The 13,184-nt window shown below is 40.4% G+C and overlaps 1 pseudogene; it reads right to left on the bottom strand.

Annotated features, from left to right (window-relative positions):
- Positions 1-965: 965 nt before the first annotated feature.
- LOC125130387 (retinol dehydrogenase 16-like) lies at positions 966-9,511 on the bottom strand (annotated as a pseudogene).
- Positions 9,512-13,184: the final 3,673 nt, after the last annotated feature.

Raw genomic sequence — 13,184 nt, 5'->3', positions numbered from 1 at the left:
ATAATGAATATAGAATACCATACAGACCTTTACTGCTTTTGTATCCTTCATGCCTCTCAAATCCTTGGGTTTTTTTAAATATTATATTATTACCACATAATTAAATTATAATTCACATCTCCATCGTTTTTTAATTTTTTTGCTTGCTTGCTTTTTAGGACTTCACCCGAGGCATATGGAAGTTCCCAGGCTAGGGGTTGAATCAGAGCTACAGCTGATGGCCTAGCCATAGCCACAACAATGCAGGTTCTGAACCGTGTCTGTGACCTACAACACAGCTCATGGCAAAACTGGATCCTTGACCCAATGAGCGAGGCCAGGGATTGAACCCGCATCCCCATGGATGCTAGTCATGTTCGTTACAGCTGAGCCACAAGGGGAGCACTACCATTCTCATTTTATTATTTGAGCGCATGTGCTGGGGCAAAATCCCCCAGTAAAAAAAAAATTCTCAGTAGATCCTCCAGAGCAGGTCTTCCTACAGCAGATCTCCATTTTTCAGAAAGATATTCATCACTCCTGCCTGATCTTTACAGTGTGTTCACCCTTCCATTCAATTCTTTAAAATTATTTTTGTCTCACTTGTTTTATTGAAGTATAGTTGACTTACAACTTTGTGTTAGTTTCAGGTGTACAGTGAAATGATTCAGTTATATATATACATATATAGATATGTATACATATTTCTTTTTCAGATTCCTTTCCCTCATAGATTATTACAAAATATTGAATATTCCCTGTGCTATACAGTACACACGTTTGACACTTTTAGCATACTATTTAAATGGTAGTGATATTCATGTGTATAGGAAATCTCCAACTTAGGAGGACCCTGGTGTATGATCATAATGGCTTGATTTTTGGATACTCCACTTTAGAACTCTTGTTCTTTCTCCCTTCAAGAGGAAAATCTGACTTATTGCTCCCTGCTGCCCACCCATCTAGAATCAAGTGTTTAGGTTGAACTAAAACTGCAAAGCATCGGCAGGTCTGACCGCATTTAAAATAGGACTAAGAATGAAGTCTGCCACAGATGTTGGTAAATAAGATAGAGTGAGAGTGAAGAATTTGCTCTCCCAGCCAGCAGAGTAGCGGGTACGAGGATGAACAGCGATCAGGGCGTGTTCCATACAATTGGTGATCAGGCTCAGATTCTTCTTTCCTTTAGAAATGAGTCTATTAAAATACTGGCAATATGTTACAGAGAAAAAAAAAATGTTAGAACCGTAGTAACATATTAACATGAAAAGAAGCAAGAGAAAATACAAAGTACGAAAGGTATTGGAGGGATAAGAGAGTACAGGATAAGAAGATGGTCTTGAGGTAGTATTTAGAGATGGTGAGAATGGTCAGAAATTACAAACATAAACTGATAATTAAATGTGGTATATAAGAGAAAAAGCGTCAGTACTGACCCTGACGGTTTTGACCTGAGCGACCAAAAGAATGAAGTTGCCTTTTAGAGATGTATATTTATAAAGGAAAATGTTATATGTATCGTAATGTTATGGTAGTTATATCTGAATGTGGGATTAAAGATTTTTTTTCTTTTTGTGTATTTATTTAAAAAGAAGAAGAGAAGGAGGAGGATGGTCTTGTACTCTAAGTCTGATGGCTGCGTGGTGGCTGCTGGAGAGCTGTGTATGAGGGTGCAGGTCTCAGGGCACAGGCTCTGCAGCTGTGTTGCCCAGCACTGCAGCCACAAGCCACGCATGGCAATTGAGCATAAGAAATGTGGCTAGGCTAGTCTGATTGAGATGTGCAATAAATGTGAAACACATATTGGGTTTCAAAAACTTGGTATGAAGAAAGAATGGAAAATATCTCAACGTAATTTCTTGTATTGACTTGTTGAAATTATAGTATTCTGGATATAGTCTGTAATGGAGTAAGTTCACCCATATGTTGTTTTTTTTAATGTTATTAGTAGAAAAATTGAAATTACATATATGACTTACATTTGTGGCTAGCATTATATTTCCATTGGGCTAAAGTTGTCTAGAGCAACATTGCCAGGATTAGATTCCTCACTTTGCTACTTACTTACTTACTTACTGAGGGATCTTGGGAAATCACTCAACATTTCAGGCCTCAATTTCCTTATCTGTAAATGAGGAATAACACTAGCACCTTCCTTCCAAGGTTATGAGGATCGATCAAGTTTATTCTTCCACATGAGCGTGAAGCTCATGTATATTGATTGGGTGTTGGGGCTCAGGGGAAACCAACAGCCTGAGCAAGACAGGAGGGGCAGCTCCAAGGCAGCCTGGCCTTACGCTGGCACATAGTGAGTGATCAAGAAGTTAATAACTTTGCCATCCCTGCTCTGAGGGGATAGAGGAAGTACTCACAGCCTTCAAAGTACTGTTCTCCATAGCTCTCCTTCACCTCTGGGGACACTTGACTCCAGATCCCCTTGAGGATATTCTGTGTATTTTCAGGGAAAATGGATGTTTTAAACTTCCCATGTTCTGTGAGAGCAACGTGAACACCAAAAGCACAGAGCTCCCTTCTGAAACACAGGGAAATGGCATTAGTCTATAGCCTAATCATTCCTACTTAAACAAAGAATGCCCAAGGCAAAATGTTTGAAGAAAGGCATTGAGGTCAAGGGAGAATATGAAAGAGCACACCTAGGCATCTGAGGAAGGTGTTCAAATGAAATTTAAAGGGACAGCACCCACAGATTGCTTTCTGAAAGGCTTCAGACCTGGGCAAAAAGTGCTGGTACTGCCTTTTCCTGCCCATCCCACACCTCTCTCACAGATCCACCCTCTGTGACAGCTCCCAGAACCCCTGAGCCCCTTCCTATTCTTGCCTCTTCCTCCTTACCTACCTGCTAAGGTTAGAACTCAGTTCCTTTGTGAAGCCTTTCTCTGCCCCAGGGAAAGCTCAGCCACCCTTTCATCAGTGCCTCTGTGCACCTGTACATACCTGTACTCATGCTTGCAGTACACCCACTACAGAGGTTTTTTTCACCCACAAACTGAGTTCAGTTTTGGCTCAACCTCATACTTGACCATAGAGAATCATGTCTAACTCACAGGTTTTCTGTGAGGAGTAAATAGGGGACTTAGCACAAAGCTTTGCCTTTAAATTAACCCACCAGTGTTTATTCTTCCCTCATGAGAACCATTGGTCAGGCTTTGCAACTTAATGCCCTTAATTAGTAAGGCAAATAATTTTTTTAGTGACAGATTCTTATCATTCCTATGTGGAGTGTACATTATATACATAATATGTTATATTCACATATTTTATACATATGTATATATGTAATATATATTCATTTATATATACATATATATGTCTTACAGAAATATATTAAATTTGTTTGAAATATGTAGAAATCTTATAGGAATGGCAATAAATATAAAATAAGTCCTAATATATTTTTAATATTTCCTTATGTATTACTTTATATTATCAAAAGATTTAGACACTCCATTTCCAAGTTACCTCATTTTAGTAGACCCCTATATATCTGGAACTCAGGCCTATCATTCTTGAATATACTCCCAGCCACAGTCAAGTCTTCCTCAGAGGTTGGTCCTTACCTCAGGCTGTCAGAAAAAGCTTCTACACCATAATTAGAAATGGAGTAGCCACCACCAAACATAGATACTCTCCCAGCTGGACTAGAAACGTTGACTACTCTTCCCCTGGCCTTTCTAATCAGGGGTAGAAAGCTCAGGGTCACTTTGATGAGGCCAATCAAGTTCACATTCAAGATCTTTAAGAAACCATCTTTGGTCAGCCATTCATTCGGGGCAGCTGGCAGAGTGATGCCAGCATTGTTCACCAAACCCCAGAGGCCTGGTAGAAGCAAAGAATATTAGGTGGAAATAGGAAACATTTAAAAATAATTTCAGTTTTCAAACTACATTCTCTTAAGGAAGATAATAAATCCAATAGACTGGTAAATTATAAAATACATTATAAGGTGATAAATAGTAATGGATTTAAAAAGCAAGTGAACATACTAAGTTAAGTAAGTCAGAAAGAGAAAGACAAATACCATATGATGTCACTTATATGTGGAATCTAAAATATGGCACAGATGAACCTATCTACAAAACAGAAACAGACTCACAGACATAGAGAACAGACTTATGGTTGCCAAGGGGGAGGGGGGAGAGGCTGGGATGGACTGGGAGTTTGGGGTTGGTAGACACAAACTATTACATTTAGAATGGATAAGCAGTGAGGTTCTACTGCATAGCACAGGGAACTGTATCCAGTCTTTTGGAATAGAACATGATTGGAAGATAGTATGAGAAAAAGAATCTATATCTATCTATCTATCTATCTATCTATCTATTGATACACACACACACACACACACACACACACACATATGACTGGGTTACCATTCTGTACAGCAGAAATTGACCCAACACTGTAAATCAATGATACATTAATAAAAAAAATTTGATTTTGAAAAAGCAAGTGAGCAGGGTTGGATTGGCTGGTGAGGATTGTTTGTAACCGTATTGAATCAGGTGGTCAGGACAAGATTCCTTGAAAAGTTACAAAGCGAACAAAACTTACAGAAGGAAAATGGATCAAAGAGAACTCTGGAGCATATATTTCTAGGTGAAAAATAGCTGCAATAAATGCCACAAGGCAGAAGGAGGAAGCCTGGCCTCTGTGTCTGGGGCAGAATGCAATAGCTAGGGAATTGGTTAGGGAAGCAGTGGGATACCAGACCATGCAATGCCTTGTAGTCCACTTTAAAGAGTTTAGCTTTGGAGTTCCCACTGTGGCTCAGCAGAAATGAATCTGACTAGTATCCACGAGGACGCAGGTTCGATCCCTGGCTTTGCTCAGTGGGTTAAGGATCCAGCATTGCCATGAGCTGTGGTGTAGTTTGCAGACTCAGCTAGGATCTGGTGTTGCTGTGGTTCTGACATAGGCCAGCAGCTACAGCTCCAATTTGACCCCTAACCTGGGAACCTCCATATGCCAAGGGTGCGGCCCTGTAAAGACATAAAAAAAAAAAAAAAAAGAGTTTAGCTTTTACTTCAGGTGAAAAGAGAAACAACTGCAAGGCTTTGAGTAGAATTTTGACATAGTCTAATTTTCTTTTGAAAGCAAGCAGAAGAGAATTTCCCCTGACTCTTCCCACTTCCTCTACCCATCTACTATTATTTTCACCAGCATAGTCTGCCCTGCCTTCCCTCTGTGTAAATCCAGTCCATTCACTTGTGCATTAGAACAAGTGCATATGGAAGCTTGTGAAAAGGTGGTTGGATCAATGGATTGGAGGTCCTGGTAGGCTCAAGATTTAGGATCTGGGGGAGAGATGGAGTGAGCTGGAAAGAGAAGAGGTGGTGATTGCAAGCATGAGATGCCTCAGGCTTCTAGGAAATTAATGAGCCCAGCAGGCGTGAGGCTCTTTGCTCCTGTCTTTGCTTTGAAAAACTTGCAGAGCTCAGTTAACAACAGGACCAAAAATTGTTTATTTTTAAAATCATTAAGTCTTGGGTGCGATATCCTGAAGCAGTATGGAATCATGACTAAGATATTAGCTTTGGTACTGTCCCACAGCCGAGAGATGATAGTGCTACCCCTTTCCTTAATTTTAAAAAACTATTGGAATGTGAGTGGCCAACAGAATGAGGTCACAAATAATCTCTACTTCTTCCCAGTCCATCTTGAATCCTGTACAACCTTTGTAACTCAAATATTAATTTTTAACCAGTAAATTGCTGCACTCTCCCCATAACTTTTGACATCTCCTGGTGCTTTCACACATCCTTTTTAAGAATTGCTGGTGTTGGGCAAGGTGCAGAGTGAGCTGGACTAGGTGACAGAGTCCTGTAAATGGGTCAATGATTCAGGGAAAACAGATTGTAATTTATAAAAATGAACAAAGGAGAAAGTCTTAAATTTCACATTCATTCATCATCTCACAAGTCCTCATAACCCAAAAAGACTGGAAGAGAAGGAATCTTCAGTCTTGCTTTGTGAGAATGGTCCTCAAGTAACGACTCCCCAATATCAGTATTACTTTTTCTTTGATAATATTACATTTTCTCCCCATTTTAGTTTTTTAGAACTTGGGGGGAGGTGGGGGGAGGGCATCAGATGTGAATAGAAAAGAAGTGATATCTGCCACAATTTTTGCCCTTGGCTCAAAATCCCAACAGAAGCCAGCTCCCATTACAGAGAGCCTTTCTCAAAAGGAAGAGAGTGAGGGATCTGTGCTTTGTCTGGGCTGGCAGGCAGCACCTGAGGGATAGTCACTGGTTCTTAATTGCCAGTGTCATCCAGTCTCATAGGAGACCATATGTGTAAATAGTACATATGAAAATGGTTTTTAAGGCATCAATCTTTCTCTCAAGGAATTTAAAACTATTTGCAATAAAAGTTATGTTGGGAAAAAGGAACACATTAGTAATTATTACAATTAAGATTAAATAACACAAGAGTTAGAAAAGTATGTGTAACTGGATTTACAGAGACAACTTCATGCTGTGGCAGGTGGCCTTTAAAGGAAAGGCTCCAATTCAGTGATGCAGAAAGAAGAAGAATGTAATCACAGGAAACTGTAGCGGGTCTGAGGTCTTGAGGCTTCACCCTTTCAGTAACATGCAGACTTATCTCTGAAAAGGGCAAGCCCCTTCTTCATTTTTCTCTTGTTACTACAAGAGGGGGGAGAGAAAAGTGAAAATTTGAAGGAAACACACTTCCTGGGGCCTAAGCAATATTCAGGTGTTTATGGAGATACATGAGGCAGTAGAAAGTCTTTATTTACTCCAGGATCTTGAAATAAAGTAGCCAAATAGAATACTTATTGAAATAAATGATTGCAAAATATATGTCAACCTTATTAGTGATTTCATTGCTCAGTAAACAATTTAGAGGTTAAAATTTCTCCAAAATATATGTCAACCTCATTAATGTAATGGTTCATATTTCTATAAACAATTTAGGAACTAAAATTTCTCACATCAACAGAATTTCTGAGTATTTATGATGATTGCTACACAGTCACAGCCAATCACCAATTAAAACGAATTATAGATGGATGGTTTCATTTTTAGCACTAGTTTATATTCAAAAAAACTTTATTTTAAAATTTATTTTTAGGATTTCCCTTGTGGTTCAGCGGGTTAAGAATCTGGTGTGCATCACTGCAGCGGCTTGGGTCACTGCTGTGGCACAGGTTTGATCCCTGTCCCCAAAATTTCCACATGCCACAGGCACAGACAAAAAAATATATATATACTTTTTTAACTAAGAGAAAATCTTTTTTCTAAGTGGGTATGGATGCATTGCAATGCACTTTATCTGATATGTGGTACAAGTCCTCCACAGTAACCTGCTGGACATCCAAGCTGAAGTGAAGCAATATCTTGTCTTCTTTTATTTGGTCTCAGTAGCTATGAAGCTCAGACAAAAAATTTAACCAGTTTTTGTGTCATGAATTTAAACTAGAAAATGATACTGCTCTCAGCAATTGTGAACAAGCATTGTTGCAGAAGCCCCAAAGTAAGGCATTTTAAACCACACCCCCCCCCAACAAAATGGTCCCAGGGCCTTCCACAAAAGGATGATAAAGGATTGTCCTCTAGCGCTGCCAGGGACTGGAGCCCTTGGGAATGAGAGGACCACACAGCATGAGCAGAGGGAATTAATTTTTTTAAATAAATTTTATTGGAGTATAGTTGATTTACAAATATGGTAGTTTCAGGTGTACAGCAAAGTAAATCAGTTATACATATACATATATCCATTCCTTTTCAGGGAACTCTACTCAATATTGTGGGATTAATTCTTGATCTTCTCTCAGACCTAGGAGTGAGAGGGCTATGCAAGGAAGGACCAGGCAGAACTTGAGAATGAATTACAGAGAAAACACTAGTTCCTTCATGGCAAGCACAGCATGAGTGGTGGGACCCACAGCATGCCTTTCCTTGGCTGCAGCCTCTCTCTCAGGGATTCCCTGTGCTCTCATTCAAGAGTTCTTGTGTGTGTGTGTGTGTGTTTTTGCCATTTCTTGGGCCGCTCCCATGGCACATGGAGGTTCCCAGGCTAGGGGTCCAATCGGAGCTGTAGCCACCGGCCTACGCCAGAGCCACAGCAACGCGGGATCCAAGCTGCGTCTGCAACCTACACCACAGCTCATGGCAATGCTGGATCCTTAACCCACTGAGCAAGGCCAGGGATCAAACCTGCAACCTCATGGTTCCTAGTCAGATTCGTTAACCACTGTGCCACGACGGGAACTCCTCATTCAAGAGTTCTTGCCCAGGATGCACTGGGGCCGAGGCTAGGTAAATGCAAGAAAGGAAGAAAGAGGCAACACCTACAGCTACTAGTCTTCAGGATGCTCACTCTGTTGTCCTTGCTCGAACCTCTGCTTCCAGATCCAAAATGGTCTGCCCTGGACCTTCTTCTAGAAAACTGGGAGATACGACTGCTCCCTTGCCAAAGGTCAGGCACCTCCTTAGGCTCTCAGGAAGCCCTCTCTGCTACTTGCCTGTACTTCCTCAGAAACTCATCCCAGCACTAATAAGAGGGGACACTACACAGAAAGATGTTGCTTGGGTCTTGGTGACCAGAGTTTGGGTATAACTGAATCTCACTTATTTTCTTAAAATTGCCTCATCATAAATTCATCTATAGGCACTGACTGAACAGTAAATATTCCCAGAAGCCTCCCTGGATGTAGTAGGTTTTTCTGATTCTCATCATTAGTTAAGTTTGAAAAAGGCAAATTTATACTGTTCTCAGGAAAAGACATATGCAGAGATATATAGGTAGCATAATGGCAACCTGAATATGGCTGAGTTAACATTTTAACTCTGAATTTTCTGCAAATCAGAGTCTCTGCACCACAGTCACCTCTTTCTTTTCCCTCATTGCTTTACTATCCTTCATTCTCTCTTCCCTCCAGATGCATACTCATTTGTTAAACCTATTTCCTCACCATCAGTAAACTTCCTTCTGCCTTCCACCCCAAAATATGCATGTGCCACACAACCTGACATTTTTAGGGCAGTCCCAAATATAAATATTTATTCATTTACTCCATGAATACTAATGTATGTGAGCCTTCATGTAAATGAAAACACATCCCTAATATGTCCTCAACCTGATTCCCAGATTTTCACCTGGCATGTTATCTGCACATTCTGAAACATTGAAGCCAAAGCAGCCTATCCAATAGACAGACTCCCATGGGCATACCTCTGTCTCCCACATGCTCCTTTTCCCACTGAGTGGCTGCAGCAACGCTTTCTGTCTTGGTCACGTCCAGGAGCACCGTCTCCAGCCTGTCTGACATCTGCTTCCTCAGCTGCTGGGCCCCCTGCTCTGTCAGACATGCAGCCAGGACCTTCAAGCCCCGCAGGTCCAGCTGCCTGGCCAGCAGATTCCCAAAGCCTGAGTCACAGCCCATGATGAAGACATACTTGTTCCCAAGGCAGCTCATCACCTGCTGCTACTGGTACCAGCACAAGAGGTAGTACAAGCTCACAAGCACTGCCAGGTACAGCCACATGGCAAGAATCTGTCCTACCCTTCCGAAAGAAAATTCTTCCAGACTCAAACAGTTTAAGGTTATGTTTACTTTGCTCTTTGATTATTTTCTGATTTACCTAAATTGATCTGCTCAGTTTATTAACAAGACTCCTATAAAGATTAACCTTCAAAATAGTTCTGAAAGGGAGTTCCCGTTGTGGCTCAGTGGTTAGCGAATCTGACTAGGAACCATGAGGTTGTGGGTTTGATCCCTGGCCTTGCTCAGTGGGTTAAGGATCCGGCGTTATCATGAGCTGTGGTGTAGGTTGCAGACACAGCTCAAATCCCGCGTTGCTGTGGCTCTGGCATAGGCCGATGGCTACAGCTCCGATTGGACCCCAGCCTGGGAACTTCCATATGCCACGGGTGTGGCCCTAGAAAAGACAAAAAAAAGACAAAATAATAATAATAATTCTGAAAGTTAGTTATTTAAGAGGTTTTTGAGGAACGTATTTGAAAAATTGGAAAGCAGGATGAGTCTGTCAGGTTTAGGAATTAATATTGAGCTCCCTGTTCTGGTCATGTTGCTTTAAAAAGGAGTGTTTGATGGAGTTCCCATCATGATGCAGTGGTTGATGAATCCGACTAGGAACCAAAAAGAAAAAGGGGGGGGGAGAGAGAGTGTTTGGCAAAAATTTGGATGTATTTGGTAGAGAGGAGATCCAGTATTAGCAGCTTTGCATTTGGAAATAGATGAATCTTGATTCTTCAAAACTGAATTTGTCAAAATAAAAAGTGTTGCTATTCAAGATTTCCAGGCTGCAAATTTTTTCCTTCTTTTTTCTCTGCTCTTTTATGCATTTTTAAAAGTTTTATGAACATGTAGTGAATTTACAATGTCCTGGTAATTTCTGCTGTTCAACCAAGTAATTCAGTTATACGTATACACATACCCCATTCTTTTTGTTATTTTCCCATATAGGTTATCACAGACTATTGAATAGGGTTCCCAGTGCTATACAGCAGGTTCCTGTTTACCATCCACCCCATATACAATAGTGTGCATATGCCAAATCCAAACCCCAATCCATCCCTCTCCGCCTCCTTTCCCCTTTGTTAACCGCAAGTTTGTTTAAGTTTGTGAGTCTGTTTCTGTTTTGTAAATAAGTTCATGTGTATCATTTTTTAAGATTCCACATATAAGTAAAATATAAGTTATATGTGGAATATATGATATTTTTCTTTTTCTGTCTGATTTCACTTAGCATGATAATCCATAGGTCCATCCATGTTACTGCAAATGGCATTACTTCATTTTTTTATTATAGTTGATTTGCAGTATTGTGTCCATTTCTGCTGTACAGCATAATGACCCAGCCATACATATATATGCATTCTTTTTTATGGCTGAATATTATTCCATTGTATGAATGTGCCATATCTTCTTTATCCATTCTTTGTCAATGGTATTTATGTTGCTTCCATGTCTTGGCTATTGTAAATAGTGCTGAACATTGGCGTGCACGTATATTTTCAAATTATGATTTTCTCCAGATACATACTCAGGAGTAGGATTACTGGATCACATGGTAGTTCTATTTTTTTTTTTATAACAATCAAGCAAAGTCTTTATTAAAGGAAAGCAAATAGCTCCCAGGGTTGCTGGGAGGAGGGAGAAGAACCCCCTTCTTTATTGTCCTATAGGGATTTTTATTTCTTAAAGGTGGGGAGGGGCACCAATGTAGGGTCCAGAAAGATGTGGTTTTCTCCCATTGGCCTTGCTCAATTACCTGTATTGGTCCTTGTCCAGTAGGGGGTTTAGGGTTAGAAATGTCCCTTGAGTTTTATGGTTTCTTTGTCCTTTTCTTCCCTTAGATTAAGTCACCTTTCCTCTCATTTATTTTCTGTCAGTTGAGGCATGGGTAGAGATTCACATTTCCTATAGTAAACATAGTCTGTGGGGAATGCACAATTTGCTATAATAAAACAAGGCCTGTGGAGGTGTTATTCCCTGGAGCCCTTAAGCCACAAAGGTTAATCAATATCCATATCAAATGAATGTATCAGAGCCCAAGCTCCTGCACTGACTACCTGAGTTAATATTCTATCTCATTACGAAATATTTTCTTTCAGCGCAGCCAGCTTCCTCTTTATTGTCAGAAATCTGTATCCTCTGGTCACTAAAGTATCTAAACCTTTATTTTTTTTCACTTAGACCCACAAACTTTTGCCCTGATTGTATTGCATACTATCCTTAACAGTTCCCAGACCCCCCACCCTGCCCCAAATGGCTCTGTCTCTTTCCTGGGCCTTTAGGAGAGCCTCAAGGCCCCAGGTCATCCCAGCTCCCAGACCCCCTCTGTCCCATGCCCTCACCTACAAATCAGAGCCTTGTAGACCCCTCCCAGATCTGTGTTTGGATGTTTTTTGTTTTTTGTTTGTCTTTTTCTAGAGCCAAACCTGCGGCATATGGAGGTTCCCAGGCTAGGGGTCTAATCGGAGCTGTAGTCCCTGGCCTACACCAGAGCCACAGCAATGCGGGAACTGAGCCACGTCTGTGACCTATGCCACAGCTCACGGCAACGCTGGATCCTTAATCCACTGAGCAAGGGATCAAACCTGCAACCTCATGATTCCTAGTCAGATTCGCTAACCACTGAGCCACGACAGGAACTCCTGTGTTTGAATTTATGTCCCAGGCCTTCAGACCACCTTCTCAGAGCATCACTGTTGTCAGTGTCTGCAGCTCCCAGCTCTTAGGAGCTCTGGTGGTACTTGTCTTCCCTCCACCTGCTCCCAGACCAATAGTTCTATTTTTAGCTTTTTGAGGAACCCCCATACTGTCTTCCATAGTGGTTGTTGTATCAGTTTATATTCCGACCATCAGTGTAGGAGGGTTCCCTTTTCTCCACACCCTCTTCTGCATTTACTGTTTGTAAACTTTCTGATGATGGCCCTTCTGGCTGGTATGAGGTGATATTGCATTGAAAATTTGATTTGCATTTTTCTAATAATTGGCAGTGCTGATCACCTTTTCATGTGTTTCTTGGCCATCTGTATATCTTCTTTGGAGAAATGTCTGTTTAGATCTTCTGCCCAGTTTTTGATTGAGTCATTTTTTTGATATCGAGTTACTTGTGTTCTTGTATGTTTTAGGGAGTAATCCTTTGTTAGTTGCTTTGTTTGTAGATATTTTCCCATTCTGTGAATTGTCTTTTCGTTTCGTTTATGGTTTCCTTTGCTGTGCAAAAACTTTTAAGTTTAATTAGATCCCATTTGTTTATCTTGGTTTTTATTTCCATAACTCTGGGAAGTGGATCTGAAAAGATACTACTGTGATTTATGTCAAAGAGCATTTTGTGTATGTTTTCTTCTAAGAGTTTTATAGTATCCAGTCTTATATTTAGGTCTTTAATCCATTTGGAGTTTATTTTTGTGTATGGTATTAGAGAATGTTCTAATTTCATTCTTTTTACGTGTAGCTGTCCAGTTTTCCCAGAACCATTTATTGAAGAGTCTGTCTTTTCTCCATTGTATATTCTTGCTCCTTTGTTGAAGATTAGTTGACCATAAGTGTGGGGGTTTATTTCTGGACTTTTTATCCTTTTCCATTGATCTATATTTCTGTTTTATGCCAGTCCATTACTGTTTTGATAACTGTAGCTTTGTAATATATTCTCTCTCCTTTTTTTCCTTTTGTCTTTTTGTCTTTT

Source organism: Phacochoerus africanus, chromosome 7 (genome assembly GCF_016906955.1).
Source record: "Phacochoerus africanus isolate WHEZ1 chromosome 7, ROS_Pafr_v1, whole genome shotgun sequence".
Lineage (NCBI taxonomy): Eukaryota > Metazoa > Chordata > Mammalia > Artiodactyla > Suidae > Phacochoerus > Phacochoerus africanus.
The sequence above is the reverse complement of the archived record's forward strand: the minus strand, read 5'-3'. Positions and strand labels throughout refer to the sequence as shown.